Source organism: Schistocerca piceifrons, chromosome 1 (assembly GCF_021461385.2).
Source record: "Schistocerca piceifrons isolate TAMUIC-IGC-003096 chromosome 1, iqSchPice1.1, whole genome shotgun sequence".
Lineage (NCBI taxonomy): Eukaryota > Metazoa > Arthropoda > Insecta > Orthoptera > Acrididae > Schistocerca > Schistocerca piceifrons.
The window spans coordinates 396,245,275-396,270,731 of NC_060138.1; the positions used below are offsets into that span (position 1 = coordinate 396,245,275).

Consider the following 25,457-nt stretch of genomic DNA (forward strand, 5'->3'; position numbering starts at 1 on the left):
ACCCACTAATCATCGCCTGGCGGCCATCCTCCTATGGCCCTCGGCTGCTTGCGGCCGATGTGGTGACGTAGACAACAGAGAGCATCGTCTCCTATGCCCTCACGTCACAGAAGTGTGGGACCTTGCACGTGTGCTATTAACGCTGATCGGTGGGACTACACTGGACTATGTGTCAGTCGACTGGTTCCTTAACCCTGGTATTCAGACCAACCCCCGAACACGACGTAACGCAATGGTGTGTCTCTTGGGCCAAACCATTTTCACGATCTATGACCTTTGCCTCGCAGATGCTGTCTCTTTCATGGACTACCTTTGGAGCCAGCATCGCCTGGCGGAATCTGACCGGAAATATACCATTACTTTTGCAAGATTTCTTAAAGTTGCAATGGTTCATGGTTATCAAAAGGTGTTCCGGGCTAACTAAGGCACCTCGTATAAGAATTGCCTGAGTGTACCCCTGGATCTTTGTCACTCGGACTTTCAAACTACCCTTGACTTACCCATACCCCAGATTTGATATTGGCCTTCTGGGCATCACTAGAGTAGACTGTTCTGTGATACTGATAATATGGAAATTGGTAACATGCGAATTGTGTGAACCTTGTATGAAAAATTATTGGAAAATTGGAAAACGCATAATCTATCTTAGAGGATTATTACTTTGTTAATTCTATGGGCGATGGGATTATCTCGCCAGTTCGTTTGAGTGTGCTGCGTCGCTGTTTTTTTTTTATTTTGCCTTCATTTCTGTCTTTATTTATTTATTTCTATTTAGTTTTTAAAATCATCACTTGCCTCACACCTGCAGAGGGAGGTGTGTTTCTGAGTAGTGTGTCGTCGCCCCCTGAGGCATAGCAGAGTATGCCTCCGCTTTTATTTTCGGTTTATGGCAATAAGTCTTGCTACTAACAACACCCTGCTTTACGTGCTGCGTCGACACTAGAGGATGGCGGCATTTTTGGAGAGGAAAAGGTAGGGCTATAGGGGAGGTAGGAGGGAAAAAAAGTGTAGTATCTGTTCTTATCAGCTTAATATCTGATACGTCCTGCATCACACGACCAGAATATTAAACTCATTTTTGGCTTCTGACGGAGTGCTAGGGGCTTGCTCCACCTCTGTAGCGGGTTGGCACGGCATTGCAGTACCGCCGGGATCGGCCCACCTAAAATTAATTAAAACACAGCCTGAAATGGGTTAACATTCTGCAGTGATCAGATATTCCGCTGGTAGCAAAACTTGTCGTAGTTGTTGATGTGCCTAGTAGTTAGTTGCTTACACACCACGATTTCTTTTAATTAATTTAAGATTATCTTAAGTAATTTTTTTTTTTTTTTTTTTTTGCGGTTAGCCGGACCGCACTTGCAGCCGCATTACGCTAGGCTGGTAATTTATGGGGGCACAGGACAGTGCCTTCGGATGCCTCGTTAGCGTCTCTTATGGTCTGGTCACAGATAATTTTAATTAAATTGTTTGGAGTTATAACCTTAGCTCCTCGCGAACGTCGTCGTCGTCGCCGCCGCACGCACGCAGAATACGTGTGTACACACGCACACACACATATGCAGTAGGTGGTGGACGACGTAAGCACTCGGCTAGGTGTAGCTCGCGCCAGTATAGCTCGCACCGGCCTGACGCTGCTGTGGGGCGGCCTCACGGCTTCTCCACTGCCCTGGCAGCTAGCGGCGTTCAAATAGGAGTCGCAGTTCACTCCTCGACATGGAGGGTAGTACTGGGCTGTTGACGAGTGCTCTCGTATATTGTCGTTCCTTCCGGCACTTGCTTTTGCGATGTTTTCGACGGTCGCCTGTTGCCATATCAGCCCGCACCACCGTATGTCACTCCCTCATGTGGAACGCACACGCTGCAAGCATTTAGGCCCTGACACTGCGGTTTTTCATCTCTGGCGGTACTCCGCAAGGATACCGCCCTTCGATTGTGCCATTCCAGCACTAATCGAAGTGCTAGGTTTTCCGGCCTGTTAGGAGACCGCTTCTGCAAAATGTGCGAGGAGATTTTTGCTGGTTGCGAGCTACCCGCCGATTTTCTAGCTGTACGTATTGCCTTTAATCCAAAGGTCACAGGTCACTGATGGGCTAAAGACGTACGTCCCATCACCGTTCTTAACACTGATTATAAGTTGGTGGCACGAAGTGTGGCTTCACGTCTTAAACAGGGAATGAATAAGGTACTTTGTCCCACTCAATCATGTGGCGTTTCGAATCGAACCACCTTCACCGCTGCTTCTATATACCGTGATGCTGTCTTACTCACTCACCGCCGACGCTCGAACCCCGGCTGCAATTGATCCCTAGATTTCGCCGGTGCCTCCGATAGGGTCTCCCATCCTACCTGCTGGCCGTTATGTAGCGGATGGGTTTCGGGGAGCACTTCATAAGAGTCATCCGGCACTTCTTGGATGGAGCAAATTCCACAATCATTGTGAACGGTTGCAGATCACGACCAATTCCCATCAGACGATCAGTTCGACAAGGGTGTCCCTTGTCAGTGTATTTTATCGCTTAGGCGCTGTACCCCATGCTGCGTGACATCGGACGGATGGTCGATGGTGTTCCTTTCCCAGGCGTCACCTTCCGCAGTGTGGCGTAGGCGGATTTTGTACGTGTGTTTGTAGCAAACGCCAGGGACATCGATTCGGTTCGCCGAGTCCTCCACGTTTATGAACGAGCATCCGGTGCCATGTTAAAATCCAACAAAATGGTGCTAATCCCACTAGGACCACGATCATTGACCATCGAACGCGCATGCTACCGGATTGTAGGGGAACAACGTATCTTGGGTCTTGAGGTGACTGCCTGTCCACAGCGCATGTTAACACTCACGTGCAGGCGGATTCTCACGCGCATCAGAGGACTTTGCGTGAGTCACACTGATCAACGACTCGACCTCCATCAACGAATCCAACTGATTAATACTTACATCCTATCACGGGCATGGTATGTAGCACAACTCCTTACGCTACCGAAACAAACCAGCAGAGCCATCTCACAAACAGTATATTGCCTATTGTGGCGGCGTGCACTATTCAAAGTTGATGCACAGACTTGTACACTGCCAAAAGTCGATAGTCGCCTTGGACTCATTGACTTTCCCCACAAATGTGCGGCAATCCTGATTCACCGTATCGCCACTTTGCGTGAGATTGACCCAGGTGGGACAACAGCGGTGCTTTTCGACCGTTATCGCCTACAATCGGCGCGTGCACCAGTATGCTTGACACATATTCCATTCCGGATGACGACAGTCAAGGACTATCACCTCAATCAAAGTTACATCCTAGCAGTGGCCACCGACAAGGCACGCACATCGAAGCGCCTTTACTAGGCGCTTCGAGGCCAGCTCACACCACACAAATTGGAGGACAGACGACCGTCGGTCATCTGGCACCACGCTTGGGCTAATATCAACCACCTAGCCCTTCCCACAGAAGTTTCAGCGCTATGGTATCGCGTTGTAAACAATTTAATACCCACTAATCATCGCCTGGCGGCCATCCTCCTATGGCCCTCGGCTGCTTGCGGCCGATGTGGTGACGTAGACACCAGAGAGCATCGTCTCCTATGCCCTCACGTCACAGAAGTGTGGGACCTTGCACGTGTGCTATTAACGCTGATCGGTGGGACTACACTGGACTATGTGTCAGTCGACTGGTTCCTTAACCCTGGTATTCAGACCAACCCCCGAACACGACGTAAAGCAATGGTGTGTCTCTTGGGCCAAACCATTTTCACGATCTATGACCTTTGCCTCGCAGATGCTGTCTCTTTCATGGACTACCTTTGGAGCCAGCATCGCCTGGCGGAATCTGACCGGAAATATACCATTACTTTTGCAAGATTTCTTAAAGTTGCAATGGTTCATGGTTATCAAAAGGTGTTCCGGGCTAACTAAGGCACCTCGTATAAGAATTGCCTGAGTGTACCCCTGGATCTTTGTCACTAGGACTTTCAAACTACCCTTGACTTACCCATACCCCAGATTTGATATTGGCCTTCTGGGCATCACTAGAGTAGACTGTTCTGTGATACTGATAATATGGAAATTGGTAACATGCGAATTGTGTGAACCTTGTATGAAAAATTATTGGAAAATTGGAAAACGCATAATCTATCTTAGAGGATTATTACTTTGTTAATTCTATGGGCGATGGGATTATCTCGCCAGTTCGTTTGAGTGTGCTGCGTCGCTGTTTTTTTATTTTTTATTTTGCCTTCATTTTTGTCTTTATTTATTTCTTTCTATTTAGTTTTTAAAATCATCACTTGCCTCACACCTGCAGAGGGAGGTGTGTTTCTGAGTAGTGTGTCGTCGCCCCCTGAGGCATAGCAGAGTATGCCTCCGCTTTTATTTTCGGTTTATGGCAATAAGTCTTGCTACTAACAACACCCTGCTTTACGTGCTGCGTCGACACTAGAGGATGGCGGCATTTTTGGAGAGGAAAAGGTAGGGCTATAGGGGAGGTAGGAGGGAAAAAAAGTGTAGTATCTGTTCTTATCAGCTTAATATCTGATACGTCCTGCATCATACGACCAGAATATTAAACTCATTTTTGGCTTCTGACGGAGTGCTAGGGGCTTGCTCCACCTCTGTAGCGGCTTGGCCCGGCATTGCAGTACCGCCGGGATCGGCCCACCTAAAATTAATTAAAACACAGCCTGAAATGGGTTAACATTCTGCAGTGATCAGATATTCCGCTGGTAGCAAAACTTGTCGTAGTTGTTGATGTGCCCAGTAGTTAGTTGCTTACACACCACGATTTCTTTTAATTAATTTAAGATTATCTTAAGTAATTTTTTTTTTTTTTTTTTTTGCGGTTAGCCGGACCGCACTTGCAGCCGCATTACGCTAGGCTGGTAATTTATGGGGGCACAGGACAGTGCCTTCGGATGCCTCGTTAGCGTCTCTTATGGTCTGGTCACAGATAATTTTAATTAAATTGTTTGGAGTTATAACCTTAGCTCCTCGCGAACGTCGTCGTCGTCGCCGCCGCACGCACGCAGAATACGTGTGTACACACGCACACACACATATGCAGTAGGTGGTGGACGACGTAAGCACTCGGCTAGGTGTAGCTCGCGCCAGTATAGCTCGCACCGGCCTGACGCTGCTGTGGGGCGGCCTCACGGCTTCTCCACTGCCCTGGCAGCTAGCGGCGTTCAAATAGGAGTCGCAGTTCACTCCTCGACATGGAGGGTAGTACTGGGCTGTTGACGAGTGCTCTCGTATATTGTCGTTCCTTCCGGCACTTGCTTTTGCGATGTTTTCGACGGTCGCCTGTTGCCATATCAGCCCGCACCACCGTATGTCACTCCCTCATGTGGAACGCACACGCTGCAAGCATTTAGGCCCTGACACTGCGGTTTTTCATCTCTGGCGGTACTCCGCAAGGATACCGCCCTTCGATTGTGCCATTCCAGCACTAATCGAAGTGCTAGGTTTTCCGGCCTGTTAGGAGACCGCTTCTGCAAAATGTGCGAGGAGATTTTTGCTGGTTGCGAGCTACCCGCCGATTTTCTAGCTGTACGTATTGGCTTTAATCCAAAGGTCACAGGTCACTGATGGGCTAAAGACGTACGTCCCATCACCGTTCTTAACACTGATTATAAGTTGGTGGCACGAAGTGTGGCTTCACGTCTTAAACAGGGAATGAATAAGGTACTTTGTCCCACTCAATCATGTGGCGTTTCGAATCGAACCACCTTCACCGCTGCTTCTATATACCGTGATGCTGTCTTACTCACCCACCGCCGACGCTCGAACCCCGGCTGCAATTGATCCCTAGATTTCGCCGGTGCCTCCGATAGGGTCTCCCATCCTACCTGCTGGCCGTTATGTAGCGGATGGGTTTCGGGGAGCACTTCATAAGAGTCATCCGGCACTTCTTGGATGGAGCAAATTCCACAATCATTGTGAACGGTTGCAGATCACGACCAATTCCCATCAGACGATCAGTTCGACAAGGGTGTCCCTTGTCAGTGTATTTTATCGCTTTGGCGCTGTACCCCATGCTGCGTGACATCGGACGGATGGTCGATGGTGTTCCTTTCCCAGGCGTCACCTTCCGCAGTGTGGCGTAGGCGGATGGTGTAGGTGTGTTTGTAGCAAACGCCAGGGACATCGATTCGGTTCGCCGAGTCCTCCACGTTTATGAACGAGCATCCGGTGCCATGTTAAAATCCAACAAAATGGTGCTAATCCCACTAGGACCACGACCATTGACCATCGAACGCGCATGCTACCGGATTGTAGGGGAACAACGTATCTTGGGTCTTGAGGTGACTGCCTGTCCACAGCGCATGTTAACACTCACGTGCAGGCGGATTCTCACGCGCATCAGAGGACTTTGCGTGAGTCACACTGATCAACGACTCGACCTCCATCAACGAATCCAACTGATTAATACTTACATCCTATCACGGGCATGGTATGTAGCACAACTCCTTACGCTACCGAAACAAACCAGCAGAGCCATCTCACAAACAGTATATTGCCTATTGTGGCGGCGTGCACTATTCAAAGTTGATGCACAGACTTGTACACTGCCAAAAGTCGATAGTCGCCTTGGACTCATTGACTTTCCCCACAAATGTGCGGCAATCCTGATTCACCGTATCGCCACTTTGCGTGAGATTGACCCAGGTGGGACAACAGCGGTGCTTTTCGACCGTTATCGCCTACAATCGGCGCGTGCACCAGTATGCTTGACACATATTCCATTCCGGATGACGACAGTCAAGGACTATCACCTCAATCAAAGTTACATCCTAGCAGTGGCCACCGACAAGGCACGCACATCGAAGCGCCTTTACTAGGCGCTTCGAGGCCAGCTCACACCACACAAATTGGAGGACAGACGACCGTCGGTCATCTGGCACCACGCTTGGGCTAATATCAACCACCTAGCCCTTCCCACAGAAGTTTCAGCGCTATGGTATCGCGTTGTAAACAATTTAATACCCACTAATCATCGCCTGGCGGCCATCCTCCTATGGCCCTCGGCTGCTTGCGGCCGATGTGGTGACGTAGACACCAGAGAGCATCGTCTCCTATGCCCTCACGTCACAGAAGTGTGGGACCTTGCACGTGTGCTATTAACGCTGATCGGTGGGACTACACTGGACTATGTGTCAGTCGACTGGTTCCTTAACCCTGGTATTCAGACCAACCCCCGAACACGACGTAACGCAATGGTGTGTCTCTTGGGCCAAACCATTTTCACGATCTATGACCTTTGCCTCGCAGATGCTGTCTCTTTCATGGACTACCTTTGGAGCCAGCATCGCCTGGCGGAATCTGACCGGAAATATACCATTACTTTTGCAAGATTTCTTAAAGTTGCAATGGTTCATGGTTATCAAAAGGTGTTCCGGGCTAACTAAGGCACCTCGTATAAGAATTGCCTGAGTGTACCCCTGGATCTTTGTCACTCGGACTTTCAAACTACCCTTGACTTACCCATACCCCAGATTTGATATTGGCCTTCTGGGCATCACTAGAGTAGACTGTTCTGTGATACTGATAATATGGAAATTGGTAACATGCGAATTGTGTGAACCTTGTATGAAAAATTATTGGAAAATTGGAAAACGCATAATCTATCTTAGAGGATTATTACTTTGTTAATTCTATGGGCGCTGGGATTATCTCGCCAGTTCGTTTGAGTGTGCTGCGTCGCTGTTTTTTTTTTATTTTGCCTTCATTTCTGTCTTTATTTATTTCTTTCTATTTAGTTTTTAAAATCATCACTTGCCTCACACCTGCAGAGGGAGGTGTGTTTCTGAGTAGTGTGTCGTCGCCCCCTGAGGCATAGCAGAGTATGCCTCCGCTTTTATTTTCGGTTTATGGCAATAAGTCTTGCTACTAACAACACCCTGCTTTACGTGCTGCGTCGACACTAGAGGATGGCGGCATTTTTGGAGAGGAAAAGGTAGGGCTATAGGGGAGGTAGGAGGGAAAAAAAGTGTAGTATCTGTTCTTATCAGCTTAATATCTGATACGTCCTGCATCACACGACCAGCAGAATATTAAACTCATTTTTGGCTTCTGACGGAGTGCTAGGGGCTTGCTCCACCTCTGTAGCGGGTTGGCCCGGCATTGCAGTACCGCCGGGATCGGCCCACCTAAAATTAATTAAAACACAGCCTGAAATGGGTTAACATTCTGCAGTGATCAGATATTCCGCTGGTAGCAAAACTTGTCGTAGTTGTTGATGTGCCTAGTAGTTAGTTGCTTACACACCACGATTTCTTTTAATTAATTTAAGATTATCTTAAGTAATTTTTTTTTTTTTTTTTTTGCGGTTAGCCGGACCGCACTTGCAGCCGCATTACGCTAGGCTGGTAATTTATGGGGGCACAGGACAGTGCCTTCGGATGCCTCGTTAGCGTCTCTTATGGTCTGGTCACAGATAATTTTAATTAAATTGTTTGGAGTTATAACCTTAGCTCCTCGCGAACGTCGTCGTCGTCGCCGCCGCACGCACGCAGAATACGTGTGTACACACGCACACACACATATGCAGTAGGTGGTGGACGACGTAAGCACTCGGCTAGGTGTAGCTCGCGCCAGTATAGCTCGCACCGGCCTGACGCTGCTGTGGGGCGGCCTCACGGCTTCTCCACTGCCCTGGCAGCTAGCGGCGTTCAAATAGGAGTCGCAGTTCACTCCTCGACATGGAGGGTAGTACTGGGCTGTTGACGAGTGCTCTCGTATATTGTCGTTCCTTCCGGCACTTGCTTTTGCGATGTTTTCGACGGTCGCCTGTTGCCATATCAGCCCGCACCACCGTATGTCACTCCCTCATGTGGAACGCACACGCTGCAAGCATTTAGGCCCTGACACTGCGGTTTTTCATCTCTGGCGGTACTCCGCAAGGATACCGCCCTTCGATTGTGCCATTCCAGCACTAATCGAAGTGCTAGGTTTTCCGGCCTGTTAGGAGACCGCTTCTGCAAAATGTGCGAGGAGATTTTTGCTGGTTGCGAGCTACCCGCCGATTTTCTAGCTGTACGTATTGGCTTTAATCCAAAGGTCACAGGTCACTGATGGGCTAAAGACGTACGTCCCATCACCGTTCTTAACACTGATTATAAGTTGGTGTCACGAAGTGTGGCTTCACGTCTTAAACAGGGAATGAATAAGGTACTTTGTCCCACTCAATCATGTGGCGTTTCGAATCGAACCACCTTCACCGCTGCTTCTATATACCGTGATGCTGTCTTACTCACCCACCGCCGACGCTCGAACCCCGGCTGCAATTGATCCCTAGATTTCGCCGGTGCCTCCGATAGGGTCTCCCATCCTACCTGCTGGCCGTTATGTAGCGGATGGGTTTCGGGGAGCACTTCATAATCCGGCACTTCTTGGATGGAGCAAATTCCACAATCATTGTGAACGGTTGCAGATCACGACCAATTCCCATCAGACGATCAGTTCGACAAGGGTGTCCCTTGTCAGTGTATTTTATCGCTTTGGCGCTGTACCCCATGCTGCGTGACATCGGACGGATGGTCGATGGTGTTCCTTTCCCAGGCGTCACCTTCCGCAGTGTGGCGTAGGCGGATGGTGTAGGTGTGTTTGTAGCAAACGCCAGGGACATCGATTCGGTTCGCCGAGTCCTCCACGTTTATGAACGAGCATCCGGTGCCATGTTAAAATCCAACAAAATGGTGCTAATCCCACTAGGACCACGATCATTGACCATCGAACGCGCATGCTACCGGATTGTAGGGGAACAACGTATCTTGGGTCTTGAGGTGACTGCCTGTCCACAGCGCATGTTAACACTCACGTGCAGGCGGATTCTCACGCGCATCAGAGGACTTTGCGTGAGTCACACTGATCAACGACTCGACCTCCATCAACGAATCCAACTGATTAATACTTACATCCTATCACGGGCATGGTATGTAGCACAACTCCTTACGCTACCGAAACAAACCAGCAGAGCCATCTCACAAACAGTATATTGCCTATTGTGGCGGCGTGCACTATTCAAAGTTGATGCACAGACTTGTACACTGCCAAAAGTCGATAGTCGCCTTGGACTCATTGACTTTCCCCACAAATGTGCGGCAATCCTGATTCACCGTATCGCCACTTTGCGTGAGATTGACCCAGGTGGGACAACAGCGGTGCTTTTCGACCGTTATCGCCTACAATCGGCGCGTGCACCAGTATGCTTGACACATATTCCATTCCGGATGACGACAGTCAAGGACTATCACCTCAATCAAAGTTACATCCTAGCAGTGGCCACCGACAAGGCACGCACATCGAAGCGCCTTTACTAGGCGCTTCGAGGCCAGCTCACACCACACAAATTGGAGGACAGACGACCGTCGGTCATCTGGCACCACGCTTGGGCTAATATCAACCACCTAGCCCTTCCCACAGAAGTTTCAGCGCTATGGTATCGCGTTGTAAACAATTTAATACCCACTAATCATCGCCTGGCGGCCATCCTCCTATGGCCCTCGGCTGCTTGCGGCCGATGTGGTGACGTAGACAACAGAGAGCATCGTCTCCTATGCCCTCACGTCACAGAAGTGTGGGACCTTGCACGTGTGCTATTAACGCTGATCGGTGGGACTACACTGGACTATGTGTCAGTCGACTGGTTCCTTAACCCTGGTATTCAGACCAACCCCCGAACACGACGTAACGCAATGGTGTGTCTCTTGGGCCAAACCATTTTCACGATCTATGACCTTTGCCTCGCAGATGCTGTCTCTTTCATGGACTACCTTTGGAGCCAGCATCGCCTGGCGGAATCTGACCGGAAGTATACCATTACTTTTGCAAGATTTCTTAAAGTTGCAATGGTTCATGGTTATCAAAAGGTGTTCCGGGCTAACTAAGGCACCTCGTATAAGAATTGCCTGAGTGTACCCCTGGATCTTTGTCACTCGGACTTTCAAACTACCCTTGACTTACCCATACCCCAGATTTGATATTGGCCTTCTGGGCATCACTAGAGTAGACTGTTCTGTGATACTGATAATATGGAAATTGGTAACATGCGAATTGTGTGAACCTTGTATGAAAAATTATTGGAAAATTGGAAAACGCATAATCTATCTTAGAGGATTATTACTTTGTTAATTCTATGGGCGATGGGATTATCTCGCCAGTTCGTTTGAGTGTGCTGCGTCGCTGTTTTTTTTTATTTTGCCTTCATTTTTGTCTTTATTTATTTCTTTCTATTTAGTTTTTAAAATCATCACTTGCCTCACACCTGCAGAGGGAGGTGTGTTTCTGAGTAGTGTGTCGTCGCCCCCTGAGGCATAGCAGAGTATGCCTCCGCTTTTATTTTCGGTTTATGGCAATAAGTCTTGCTACTAACAACACCCTGCTTTACGTGCTGCGTCGACACTAGAGGATGGCGGCATTTTTGGAGAGGAAAAGGTAGGGCTATAGGGGAGGTAGGAGGGAAAAAAAGTGTAGTATCTGTTCTTATCAGCTTAATATCTGATACGTCCTGCATCACACGACCAGAATATTAAACTCATTTTTGGCTTCTGACGGAGTGCTAGGGGCTTGCTCCACCTCTGTAGCGGGTTGGCCCGGCATTGCAGTACCGCAGGGATCGGCCCACCTAAAATTAATTAAAACACAGCCTGAAATGGGTTAACATTCTGCAGTGATCAGATATTCCGCTGGTAGCAAAACTTGTCGTAGTTGTTGATGTGCCTAGTAGTTAGTTGCTTACACACCACGATTTCTTTTAATTAATTTAAGATTATCTTAAGTAATTTTTTTTTTTTTTTTTTTTTTTTTTGCGGTTAGCCGGACCGCACTTGCAGCCGCATTACGCTAGGCTGGTAATTTATGGGGGCACAGGACAGTGCCTTCGGATGCCTCGTTAGCGTCTCTTATGGTCTGGTCACAGATAATTTTAATTAAATTGTTTGGAGTTATAACCTTAGCTCCTCGCGAACGTCGTCGTCGTCGCCGCCGCATGCACGCAGAATACGTGTGTACACACGCACACACACATATGCAGTAGGTGGTGGACGACGTAAGCACTCGGCTAGGTGTAGCTCGCGCCAGTATAGCTCGCACCGGCCTGACGCTGCTGTGGGGCGGCCTCACGGCTTCTCCACTGCCCTGGCAGCTAGCGGCGTTCAAATAGGAGTCGCAGTTCACTCCTCAACATGGAGGGTAGTACTGGGCTGTTGACGAGTGCTCTCGTATATTGTCGTTCCTTCCGGCACTTGCTTTTGCGATGTTTTCGACGGTCGCCTGTTGCCATATCAGCCCGCACCACCGTATGTCACTCCCTCATGTGGAACGCACACGCTGCAAGCATTTAGGCCCTGACACTGCGGTTTTTCATCTCTGGCGGTACTCCGCAAGGATACCGCCCTTCGATTGTGCCATTCCAGCACTAATCGAAGTGCTAGGTTTTCCGGCCTGTTAGGAGACCGCTTCTGCAAAATGTGCGAGGAGATTTTTGCTGGTTGCGAGCTACCCGCCGATTTTCTAGCTGTACGTATTGGCTTTAATCCAAAGGTCACAGGTCACTGATGGGCTAAAGACGTACGTCCCATCACCGTTCTTAACACTGATTATAAGTTGGTGGCACGAAGTGTGGCTTCACGTCTTAAACAGGGAATGAATAAGGTACTTTGTCCCACTCAATCATGTGGCGTTTCGAATCGAACCACCTTCACCGCTGCTTCTATATACCGTGATGCTGTCTTACTCACCCACCGCCGACGCTCGAACCCCGGCTGCAATTGATCCCTAGATTTCGCCGGTGCCTCCGATAGGGTCTCCCATCCTACCTGCTGGCCGTTATGTAGCGGATGGGTTTCGGGGAGCACTTCATAAGAGTCATCCGGCACTTCTTGGATGGAGCAAATTCCACAATCATTGTGAACGGTTGCAGATCACGACCAATTCCCATCAGACGATCAGTTCGACAAGGGTGTCCCTTGTCAGTGTATTTTATCGCTTAGGCGCTGTACCCCATGCTGCGTGACATCGGACGGATGGTCGATGGTGTTCCTTTCCCAGGCGTCACCTTCCGCAGTGTGGCGTAGGCGGATGGTGTAGGTGTGTTTGTAGCAAACGCCAGGGACATCGATTCGGTTCGCCGAGTCCTCCACGTTTATGAACGAGCATCCGGTGCCATGTTAAAATCCAACAAAATGGTGCTAATCCCACTAGGACCACGATCATTGACCATCGAACGCGCATGCTACCGGATTGTAGGGGAACAACGTATCTTGGGTCTTGAGGTGACTGCCTGTCCACAGCGCATGTTAACACTCACGTGCAGGCGGATTCTCACGCGCATCAGAGGACTTTGCGTGAGTCACACTGATCAACGACTCGACCTCCATCAACGAATCCAACTGATTAATACTTACATCCTATCACGGGCATGGTATGTAGCACAACTCCTTACGCTACCGAAACAAACCAGCAGAGCCATCTCACAAACAGTATATTGCCTATTGTGGCGGCGTGCACTATTCAAAGTTGATGCACAGACTTGTACACTGCCAAAAGTCGATAGTCGCCTTGGACTCATTGACTTTCCCCACAAATGTGCGGCAATCCTGATTCACCGTATCGCCACTTTGCGTGAGATTGACCCAGGTGGGACAACAGCGGTGCTTTTCGACCGTTATCGCCTACAATCGGCGCGTGCACCAGTATGCTTGACACATATTCCATTCCGGATGACGACAGTCAAGGACTATCACCTCAATCAAAGTTACATCCTAGCAGTGGCCACCGACAAGGCACGCACATCGAAGCGCCTTTACTAGGCGCTTCGAGGCCAGCTCACACCACACAAATTGGAGGACAGACGACCGTCGGTCATCTGGCACCACGCTTGGGCTAATATCAACCACCTAGCCCTTCCCACAGAAGTTTCAGCGCTATGGTATCGCGTTGTAAACAATTTAATACCCACTAATCATCGCCTGGCGGCCATCCTCCTATGGCCCTCGGCTGCTTGCGGCCGATGTGGTGACGTAGACACCAGAGAGCATCGTCTCCTATGCCCTCACGTCACAGAAGTGTGGGACCTTGCACGTGTGCTATTAACGCTGATCGGTGGGACTACACTGGACTATGTGTCAGTCGACTGGTTCCTTAACCCTGGTATTCAGACCAACCCCCGAACACGACGTAAAGCAATGGTGTGTCTCTTGGGCCAAACCATTTTCACGATCTATGACCTTTGCCTCGCAGATGCTGTCTCTTTCATGGACTACCTTTGGAGCCAGCATCGCCTGGCGGAATCTGACCGGAAATATACCATTACTTTTGCAAGATTTCTTAAAGTTGCAATGGTTCATGGTTATCAAAAGGTGTTCCGGGCTAACTAAGGCACCTCGTATAAGAATTGCCTGAGTGTACCCCTGGATCTTTGTCACTCGGACTTTCAAACTACCCTTGACTTACCCATACCCCAGATTTGATATTGGCCTTCTGGGCATCACTAGAGTAGACTGTTCTGTGATACTGATAATATGGAAATTGGTAACATGCGAATTGTGTGAACCTTGTATGGAAAATTATTGGAAAATTGGAAAACGCATAATCTATCTTAGAGGATTATTACTTTGTTAATTCTATGGGCGATGGGATTATCTCGCCAGTTCGTTTGAGTGTGCTGCGTCGCTGTTTTTTTTTTTATTTTGCCTTCATTTTTGTCTTTATTTATTTCTTTCTATTTAGTTTTTAAAATCATCACTTGCCTCACACCTGCAGAGGGAGGTGTGTTTCTGAGTAGTGTGTCGTCGCCCCCTGAGGCATAGCAGAGTATGCCTCCGCTTTTATTTTCGGTTTATGGCAATAAGTCTTGCTACTAACAACACCCTGCTTTACGTGCTGCGTCGACACTAGAGGATGGCGGCATTTTTGGAGAGGAAAAGGTAGGGCTATAGGGGAGGTAGGAGGGAAAAAAAGTGTAGTATCTGTTCTTATCAGCTTAATATCTGATACGTCCTGCATCATACGACCAGAATATTAAACTCATTTTTGGCTTCTGACGGAGTGCTAGGGGCTTGCTCCACCTCTGTAGCGGGTTGGCCCGGCATTGCAGTACCGCCGGGATCGGCCCACCTAATATTAATTAAAACACAGCCTGAAATGGGTTAACATTCTGCAGTGATCAGATATTCCGCTGGTAGCAAAACTTGTCGTAGTTGTTGATGTGCCCAGTAGTTAGTTGCTTACACACCACGATTTCTTTTAATTAATTTAAGATTATCTTAAGTAATTTTTTTTTTTTTTTTTTTTTTTTTTTTGCGGTTAGCCGGAAGGCACTTGCAGCCGCATTACGCTAGGCTGGTAATTTATGGGGGCACAGGACAGTGCCTTCGGATGCCTCGTTAGCGTCTCTTATGGTCTGGTCACAGATAATTTTAATTAAATTGTTTGGAGTTATAACCTTAGCTCCTCGCGAACGTCGTCGTCGTCGTCGCCGCCGCACGCACGCAGAATACGTGTGTACACACGCACACACACATATGCAGTAGGTGGTGGACGACGTAAGCACTCGGCTAGGTGTAGCTCGCGCCAGTATAGCTCGCACCGGCCTGACGCTGCTGTGGGGCGGCCTCACGGCTTCTCCACTGCCCTGGCAGCTAGCGGCGTTCAAATAGGAGTCGCAGTTCACTCCTCGACATGGAGGGTAGTACTGGGCTGTTGACGAGTGCTCTCGTATATTGTCGTTCCTTCCGGCACTTGCTTTTGCGATGTTTTCGACGGTCGCCTGTTGCCATATCAGCCCGCACCACCGTATGTCACTCCCTCATGTGGAACGCACACGCTGCAAGCATTTAGGCCCTGACACTGCGGTTTTTCATCTCTGGCGGTACTCCGCAAGGTTACCGCCCTTAGATTGTGCCATTCCAGCACTAATCGAAGTGCTAGGTTTTCCGGCCTGTTAGGAGACCGCTTCTGCAAAATGTGCGAGGAGATTTTTGCTGGTTGCGAGCTACCCGCCGATTTTCTAGCTGTACGTATTGGCTTTAATCCAAAGGTCACAGGTCACTGATGGGCTAAAGACGTACGTCCCATCACCGTTCTTAACACTGATTATAAGTTGGTGGCACGAAGTGTGGCTTCACGTCTTAAACAGGGAATGAATAAGGTACTTTGTCCCACTCAATCATGTGGCGTTTCGAATCGAACCACCTTCACCGCTGCTTCTATATACCGTGATGCTGTCTTACTCACCCACCGCCGACGCTCGAACCCCGGCTGCAATTGATCCCTAGATTTCGCCGGTGCCTCCGATAGGGTCTCCCATCCTACCTGCTGGCCGTTATGTAGCGGATGGGTTTCGGGGAGCACTTCATAATCCGGCACTTCTTGGATGGAGCAAATTCCACAATCATTGTGAACGGTTGCAGATCACGACCATTTCCCATCAGACGATCAGTTCGACAAGGGTGTCCCTTGTCAGTGTATTTTATCGCTTTGGCGCTGTACCCCATGCTGCGTGACATCGGACGGATGGTCGATGGTGTTCCTTTCCCAGGCGTCACCTTCCGCAGTGTGGCGTAGGCGGATGGTGTAGGTGTGTTTGTAGCAAACGCCAGGGACATCGATTCGGTTCGCCGAGTCCTCCACGTTTATGAACGAGCATCCGGTGCCATGTTAAAATCCAACAAAATGGTGCTAATCCCACTAGGACCACGATCATTGACCATCGAACGCGCATGCTACCGGATTGTAGGGGAACAACGTATCTTGGGTCTTGAGGTGACTGCCTGTCCACAGCGCATGTTAACACTCACGTGCAGGCGGATTCTCACGCGCATCAGAGGACTTTGCGTGAGTCACACTGATCAACGACTCGACCTCCATCAACGAATCCAACTGATTAATACTTACATCCTATCACGGGCATGGTATGTAGCACAACTCCTTACGCTACCGAAACAAACCAGCAGAGCCATCTCACAAACAGTATATTGCCTATTGTGGCGGCGTGCACTATTCAAAGTTGATGCACAGACTTGTACACTGCCAAAAGTCGATAGTCGCCTTGGACTCATTGACTTTCCCCACAAATGTGCGGCAATCCTGATTCACCGCCTTTACTAGGCGCTTCGAGGCCAGCTCACACCACACAAATTGGAGGACAGACGACCGTCGGTCATCTGGCACCACGCTTGGGCTAATATCAACCACCTAGCCCTTCCCACAGAAGTTTCAGCGCTATGGTATCGCGTTGTAAACAATTTAATACCCACTAATCATCGCCTGGCGGCCATCCTCCTATGGCCCTCGGCTGCTTGCGGCCGATGTGGTGACGTAGACACCAGAGAGCATCGTCTCCTATGCCCTCACGTCACAGAAGTGTGGGACCTTGCACGTGTGCTATTAACGCTGATCGGTGGGACTACACTGGACTATGTGTCAGTCGACTGGTTCCTTAACCCTGGTATTCAGACCAACCCCCGAACACGACGTAAAGCAATGGTGTGTCTCTTGGGCCAAACCATTTTCACGATCTATGACCTTTGCCTCGCAGATGCTGTCTCTTTCATGGACTACCTTTGGAGCCAGCATCGCCTGACGGAATCTGACCGGAAATATACCATTACTTTTGCAAGATTTCTTAAAGTTGCAATGGTTCATGGTTATCAAAAGGTGTTCCGGGCTAACTAAGGCACCTCGTATAAGAATTGCCTGAGTGTACCCCTGGATCTTTGTCACTCGGACTTTCAAACTACCCTTGACTTACCCATACCTCAGATTTGATATTGGCCTTCTGGGCATCACTAGAGTAGACTGTTCTGTGATACTGATAATATGGAAATTGGTAACATGCGAATTGTGTGAACCTTGTATGAAAAATTATTGGAAAATTGGAAAACGCATAATCTATCTTAGAGGATTATTACTTTGTTAATTCTATGGGCGATGGGATTATCTCGCCAGTTCGTTTGAGTGTGCTGCGTCGCTGTTTTTTTTTTATTTTGCCTTCATTTTTGTCTTTATTTATTTCTTTCTATTTAGTTTTTAAAATCATCACTTGCCTCACACCTGCAGAGGGAGGTGTGTTTCTGAGTAGTGTGTCGTCGCCCCCTGAGGCATAGCAGAGTATGCCTCCGCTTTTATTTTCGGTTTATGGCAATAAGTCTTGCTACTAACAACACCCTGCTTTACGTGCTGCGTCGACACTAGAGGATGGCGGCATTTTTGGAGAGGAAAAGGTAGGGCTATAGGGGAGGTAGGAGGGAAAAAAAGTGTAGTATCTGTTCTTATCAGCTTAATATCTGATACGTCCTGCATCATACGACCAGAATATTAAACTCATTTTTGGCTTCTGACGGAGTGCTAGGGGCTTGCTCCACCTCTGTAGCGGGTTGGCCCGGCATTGCAGTACCGCCGGGATCGGCCCACCTAAAATTAATTAAAACACAGCCTGAAATGGGTTAACATTCTGCAGTGATCAGATATTCCGCTGGTAGCAAAACTTGTCGTAGTTGTTGATGTGCCCAGTAGTTAGTTGCTTACACACCACGATTTCTTTTAATTAATTTAAGATTATCTTAAGTAATTTTTTTTTTTTTTTTTTTTTTTGCGGTTAGCCGGACCGCACTTGCAGCCGCATTACGCTAGGCTGGTAATTTATGGGGGCACAGGACAGTGCCTTCGGATGCCTCGTTAGCGTCTCTTATGGTCTGGTCACAGATAATTTTAATTAAATTGTTTGGAGTTATAACCTTAGCTCCTCGCGAACGTCGTCGTCGTCGCCGCCGCACGCACGCAGAATACGTGTGTACACACGCACACACACATATGCAGTAGGTGGTGGACGACGTAAGCACTCGGCTAGGTGTAGCTCGCGCCAGTATAGCTCGCACCGGCCTGACGCTGCTGTGGGGCGGCCTCACGGCTTCTCCACTGCCCTGGCAGCTAGCGGCGTTCAAATAGGAGTCGCAGTTCACTCCTCGACATGGAGGGTAGTACTGGGCTGTTGACGAGTGCTCTCGTATATTGTCGTTCCTTCCGGCACTTGCTTTTGCGATGTTTTCGACGGTCGCCTGTTGCCATATCAGCCCGCACCACCGTATGTCACTCCCTCATGTGGAACGCACACGCTGCAAGCATTTAGGCCCTGACACTGCGGTTTTTCATCTCTGGCGGTACTCCGCAAGGATACCGCCCTTCGATTGTGCCATTCCAGCACTAATCGAAGTGCTAGGTTTTCCGGCCTGTTAGGAGACCGCTTCTGCAAAATGTGCGAGGAGATTTTTGCTGGTTGCGAGCTACCCGCCGATTTTCTAGCTGTACGTATTGGCTTTAATCCAAAGGTCACAGGTCACTGATGGGCTAAAGACGTACGTCCCATCACCGTTCTTAACACTGATTATAAGTTGGTGGCACGAAGTGTGGCTTCACGTCTTAAACAGGGAATGAATAAGGTACTTTGTCCCACTCAGTCATGTGGCGTTTCGAATCGAACCACCTTCACCGCTGCTTCTATATACCGTGATGCTGTCTTACTCACTCACCGCCGACGCTCGAACCCCGGCTGCAATTGATCCCTAGATTTCGCCGGTGCCTCCGATAGGGTCTCCCATCCTACCTGCTGGCCGTTATGTAGCGGATGGGTTTCGGGGAGCACTTCATAAGAGTCATCCGGCACTTCTGGGATGGAGCAAATTCCACAATCATTGTGAACGGTTGCAGATCACGACCAATTCCCATCAGACGATCAGTTCGACAAGGGTGTCCCTTGTCAGTGTATTTTATCGCTTTGGCGCTGTACCCCATGCTGCGTGACATCGGACGGATGGTCGATGGTGTTCCTTTCCCAGGCGTCACCTTCCGCAGTGTGGCGTAGGCGGATGGTGTAGGTGTGTTTGTAGCAAACGCCAGGGACATCGATTCGGTTCGCCGAGTCCTCCACGTTTATGAACGAGCATCTGGTGCCATGTTAAAATCCAACAAAATGGTGCTAATCCCACTAGGACCACGATCATTGACCATCGAACGCGCATGCTACCGGATTGTAGGGGAACAACGTATCTTGGGTCTTGAGGTGACTGCCTGTCCACAGCGCATGTTAACACTCACGTGCAGGCGGATTCTCACGCGCATCAGAGGACTTTGCGTGAGTCACACTGATCAACGACTCGACCTCCATCAACGAATCCAACTGATTAATACTTACATCCTATCACGGGCATGGTATGTAGCACAACTCCTTACGCTACCGAAACAAACCAGCAGAGCCATCTCACAAACAGTATATTGCCTATTGTGGCGGCGTGCACTATTCAAAGTTGATGCACAGACTTGTACACTGCCAAAAGTCGATAGTCGCCTTGGACTCATTGACTTTCCCCACAAATGTGCGGCAATCCTGATTCACCGTATCGCCACTTTGCGTGAGATTGACCCAGGTGGGACAACAGCGGTGCTTTTCGACCGTTATCGCCTACAATCGGCGCGTGCACCAGTATGCTTGACACATATTCCATTCCGGATGACGACAGTCAAGGACTATCACCTCAATCAAAGTTACATCCTAGCAGTGGCCACCGACAAGGCACGCACATCGAAGCGCCTTTACTAGGCGCTTCGAGGCCAGCTCACACCACACAAATTGGAGGACAGACGACCGTCGGTCATCTGGCACCACGCTTGGGCTAATATCAACCACCTAGCCCTTCCCACAGAAGTTTCAGCGCTATGGTATCGCGTTGTAAACAATTTAATACCCACTAATCATCGCCTGGCGGCCATCCTCCTATGGCCCTCGGCTGCTTGCGGCCGATGTGGTGACGTAGACAACAGAGAGCATCGTCTCCTATGCCCTCACGTCACAGAAGTGTGGGACCTTGCACGTGTGCTATTAACGCTGATCGGTGGGACTACACTGGACTATGTGTCAGTCGACTGGTTCCTTAACCCTGGTATTCAGACCAACCCCCGAACACGACGTAACGCAATGGTGTGTCTCTTGGGCCAAACCATTTTCACGATCTATGACCTTTGCCTCGCAGATGCTGTCTCTTTCATGGACTACCTTTGGAGCCAGCATCGCCTGGCGGAATCTGACCGGAAATATACCATTACTTTTGCAAGATTTCTTAAAGTTGCAATGGTTCATGGTTATCAAAAGGTGTTCCGGGCTAACTAAGGCACCTCGTATAAGAATTGCCTGAGTGTACCCCTGGATCTTTGTCACTCGGACTTTCAAACTACCCTTGACTTACCCATACCCCAGATTTGATATTGGCCTTCTGGGCATCACTAGAGTAGACTGTTCTGTGATACTGATAATATGGAAATTGGTAACATGCGAATTGTGTGAACCTTGTATGAAAAATTATTGGAAAATTGGAAAACGCATAATCTATCTTAGAGGATTATTACTTTGTTAATTCTATGGGCGATGGGATTATCTCGCCAGTTCGTTTGAGTGTGCTGCGTCGCTGTTTTTTTTTTATTTTGCCTTCATTTCTGTCTTTATTTATTTCTTTCTATTTAGTTTTTAAAATCATCACTTGCCTCACACCTGCAGAGGGAGGTGTGTTTCTGAGTAGTGTGTCGTCGCCCCCTGAGGCATAGCAGAGTATGCCTCCGCTTTTATTTTCGGTTTATGGCAATAAGTCTTGCTACTAACAACACCCTGCTTTACGTGCTGCGTCGACACTAGAGGATGGCGGCATTTTTGGAGAGGAAAAGGTAGGGCTATAGGGGAGGTAGGAGGGAAAAAAAGTGTAGTATCTGTTATTATCAGCTTAATATCTGATACGTCCTGCATCACACGACCAGAATATTAAACTCATTTTTGGCTTCTGACGGAGTGCTAGGGGCTTGCTCCACCTCTGTAGCGGGTTGGCCCGGCATTGCAGTACCGCCGGGATCGGCCCACCTAAAATTAATTAAAACACAGCCTGAAATGGGTTAACATTCTGCAGTGATCAGATATTCCGCTGGTAGCAAAACTTGTCGTACTTGTTGATGTGCCTAGTAGTTAGTTGCTTACACACCACGATTTCTTTTAATTAATTTAAGATTATCTTAAGTAATTTTTTTTTTTTTTTTTGCGGTTAGCCGGACCGCACTTGCAGCCGCATTACGCTAGGCTGGTAATTTATGGGGGCACAGGACAGTGCCTTCGGATGCCTCGTTAGCGTCTCTTATGGTCTGGTCACAGATAATTTTAATTAAATTGTTTGGAGTTATAACCTTAGCTCCTCGCGAACGTCGTCGTCGTCGCCGCCGCACGCACGCAGAATACGTGTGTACACACGCACACACACATATGCAGTAGGTGGTGGACGACGTAAGCACTCGGCTAGGTGTAGCTCGCGCCAGTATAGCTCGCACCGGCCTGACGCTGCTGTGGGGCGGCCTCACGGCTTCTCCACTGCCCTGGCAGCTAGCGGCGTTCAAATAGGAGTCGCAGTTCACTCCTCGACATGGAGGGTAGTACTGGGCTGTTGACGAGTGCTCTCGTATATTGTCGTTCCTTCCGGCACTTGCTTTTGCGATGTTTTCGACAGTCGCCTGTTGCCATATCAGCCCGCACCACCGTATGTCACTCCCTCATGTGGAACGCACACGCTGCAAGCATTTAGGCCCTGACACTGCGGTTTTTCATCTCTGGCGGTACTCCGCAAGGATACCGCCCTTCGATTGTGCCATTCCAGCACTAATCGAAGTGCTAGGTTTTCCGGCCTGTTAGGAGACCGCTTCTGCAAAATGTGCGAGGAGATTTTTGCTGGTTGCGAGCTACCCGCCGATTTTCTAGCTGTACGTATTGGCTTTAATCCAAAGGTCACAGGTCACTGATGGGCTAAAGACGTACGTCCCATCACCGTTCTTAACACTGATTATAAGTTGGTGGCACGAAGTGTGGCTTCACGTCTTAAACAGGGAATGAATAAGGTACTTTGTCCCACTCAATCATGTGGCGTTTCGAATCGAACCACCTTCACCGCTGCTTCTATATACCGTGATGCTGTCTTACTCACTCACCGCCGACGCTCGAACCCCGGCTGCAATTGATCCCTAGATTTCGCCGGTGCCTCCGATAGGGTCTCCCATCCTACCTGCTGGCCGTTATGTAGCGGATGGGTTTCGGGGAGCACTTCATAAGAGTCATCCGGCACTTCTGGGATGGAGCAAATTCCACAATCATTGTGAACGGTTGCAGATCACGACCAATTCCCATCAGACGATCAGTTCGACAAGGGTGTCCCTTGTCAGTGTATTTTATCGCTTTGGCGCTGTACCCCATGCTGCGTGACATCGGACGGATGGTCGATGGTGTTCCTTTCCCAGGCGTCACCTTCCGCAGTGTGGCGTAGGCGGATGGTGTAGGTGTGTTTGTAGCAAACGCCAGGGACATCGATTCGGTTCGCCGAGTCCTCCACGTTTATGAACGAGCATCTGGTGCCATGTTAAAATCCAACAAAATGGTGCTAATCCCACTAGGACCACGATCATTGACCATCGAACGCGCATGCTACCGGATTGTAGGGGAACAACGTATCTTGGGTCTTGAGGTGACTGCCTGTCCACAGCGCATGTTAACACTCACGTGCAGGCGGATTCTCACGCGCATCAGAGGACTTTGCGTGAGTCACACTGATCAACGACTCGACCTCCATCAACGAATCCAACTGATTAATACTTACATCCTATCACGGGCATGGTATGTAGCACAACTCCTTACGCTACCGAAACAAACCAGCAGAGCCATCTCACAAACAGTATATTGCCTATTGTGGCGGCGTGCACTATTCAAAGTTGATGCACAGACTTGTACACTGCCAAAAGTCGATAGTCGCCTTGGACTCATTGACTTTCCCCACAAATGTGCGGCAATCCTGATTCACCGTATCGCCACTTTGCGTGAGATTGACCCAGGTGGGACAACAGCGGTGCTTTTCGACCGTTATCGCCTACAATCGGCGCGTGCACCAGTATGCTTGACACATATTCCATTCCGGATGACGACAGTCAAGGACTATCACCTCAATCAAAGTTACATCCTAGCAGTGGCCACCGACAAGGCACGCACATCGAAGCGCCTTTACTAGGCGCTTCGAGGCCAGCTCACACCACACAAATTGGAGGACAGACGACCGTCGGTCATCTGGCACCACGCTTGGGCTAATATCAACCACCTAGCCCTTCCCACAGACGTTTCAGCGCTATGGTATCGCGTTGTAAACAATTTAATACCCACTAATCATCGCCTGGCGGCCATCCTCCTATGGCCCTCGGCTGCTTGCGGCCGATGTGGTGACGTAGACAACAGAGAGCATCGTCTCCTATGCCCTCACGTCACAGAAGTGTGGGACCTTGCACGTGTGCTATTAACGCTGATCGGTGGGACTACACTGGACTATGTGTCAGTCGACTGGTTCCTTAACCCTGGTATTCAGACCAACCCCCGAACACGACGTAACGCAATGGTGTGTCTCTTGGGCCAAACCATTTTCACGATCTATGACCTTTGCCTCGCAGATGCTGTCTCTTTCATGGACTACCTTTGGAGCCAGCATCGCCTGGCGGAATCTGACCGGAAATATACCATTACTTTTGCAAGATTTCTTAAAGTTGCAATGGTTCATGGTTATCAAAAGGTGTTCCGGGCTAACTAAGGCACCTCGTATAAGAATTGCCTGAGTGTACCCCTGGATCTTTGTCACTCGGACTTTCAAACTACCCTTGACTTACCCATACCCCAGATTTGATATTGGCCTTCTGGGCATCACTAGAGTAGACTGTTCTGTGATACTGATAATATGGAAATTGGTAACATGCGAATTGTGTGAACCTTGTATGAAAAATTATTGGAAAATTGGAAAACGCATAATCTATCTTAGAGGATTATTACTTTGTTAATTCTATGGGCGATGGGATTATCTCGCCAGTTCGTTTGAGTGTGCTGCGTCGCTGTTTTTTTTTTTATTTTGCCTTCATTTCTGTCTTTATTTATTTCTTTCTATTTAGTTTTTAAAATCATCACTTGCCTCACACCTGCAGAGGGAGGTGTGTTTCTGAGTAGTGTGTCGTCGCCCCCTGAGGCATAGCAGAGTATGCCTCCGCTTTTATTTTCGGTTTATGGCAATAAGTCTTGCTACTAACAACACCCTGCTTTACGTGCTGCGTCGACACTAGAGGATGGCGGCATTTTTGGAGAGGAAAAGGTAGGGCTATAGGGGAGGTAGGAGGGAAAAAAAGTGTAGTATCTGTTATTATCAGCTTAATATCTGATACGTCCTGCATCACACGACCAGAATATTAAACTCATTTTTGGCTTCTGACGGAGTGCTAGGGGCTTGCTCCACCTCTGTAGCGGGTTGGCCCGGCATTGCAGTACCGCCGGGATCGGCCCACCTAAAATTAATTAAAACACAGCCTGAAATGGGTTAACATTCTGCAGTGATCAGATATTCCGCTGGTAGCAAAACTTGTCGTACTTG

General features: G+C 48.9%; 8 pseudogenes; all 8 read left to right on the forward strand.

Annotated features, from left to right (window-relative positions):
• The first annotated feature begins 954 nt into the window (after positions 1 to 954).
• Positions 955 to 1,167, forward strand: LOC124721256 (annotated as a pseudogene).
• Positions 1,168 to 4,443: 3,276 nt separating this feature from the next.
• Positions 4,444 to 4,656, forward strand: LOC124721425 (annotated as a pseudogene).
• Positions 4,657 to 7,927: 3,271 nt separating this feature from the next.
• On the forward strand, positions 7,928 to 8,143 carry LOC124721204 (annotated as a pseudogene).
• Positions 8,144 to 11,406: 3,263 nt separating this feature from the next.
• LOC124721388 lies at positions 11,407 to 11,619 on the forward strand (annotated as a pseudogene).
• Positions 11,620 to 14,897: 3,278 nt separating this feature from the next.
• LOC124720783 lies at positions 14,898 to 15,110 on the forward strand (annotated as a pseudogene).
• A 3,084-nt stretch (positions 15,111 to 18,194) lies between these two features.
• Positions 18,195 to 18,407, forward strand: LOC124720860 (annotated as a pseudogene).
• A 3,274-nt stretch (positions 18,408 to 21,681) lies between these two features.
• On the forward strand, positions 21,682 to 21,894 carry LOC124721317 (annotated as a pseudogene).
• Positions 21,895 to 25,163: 3,269 nt separating this feature from the next.
• On the forward strand, positions 25,164 to 25,376 carry LOC124721324 (annotated as a pseudogene).
• The last annotated feature ends 81 nt before the right edge of the window (positions 25,377 to 25,457 follow it).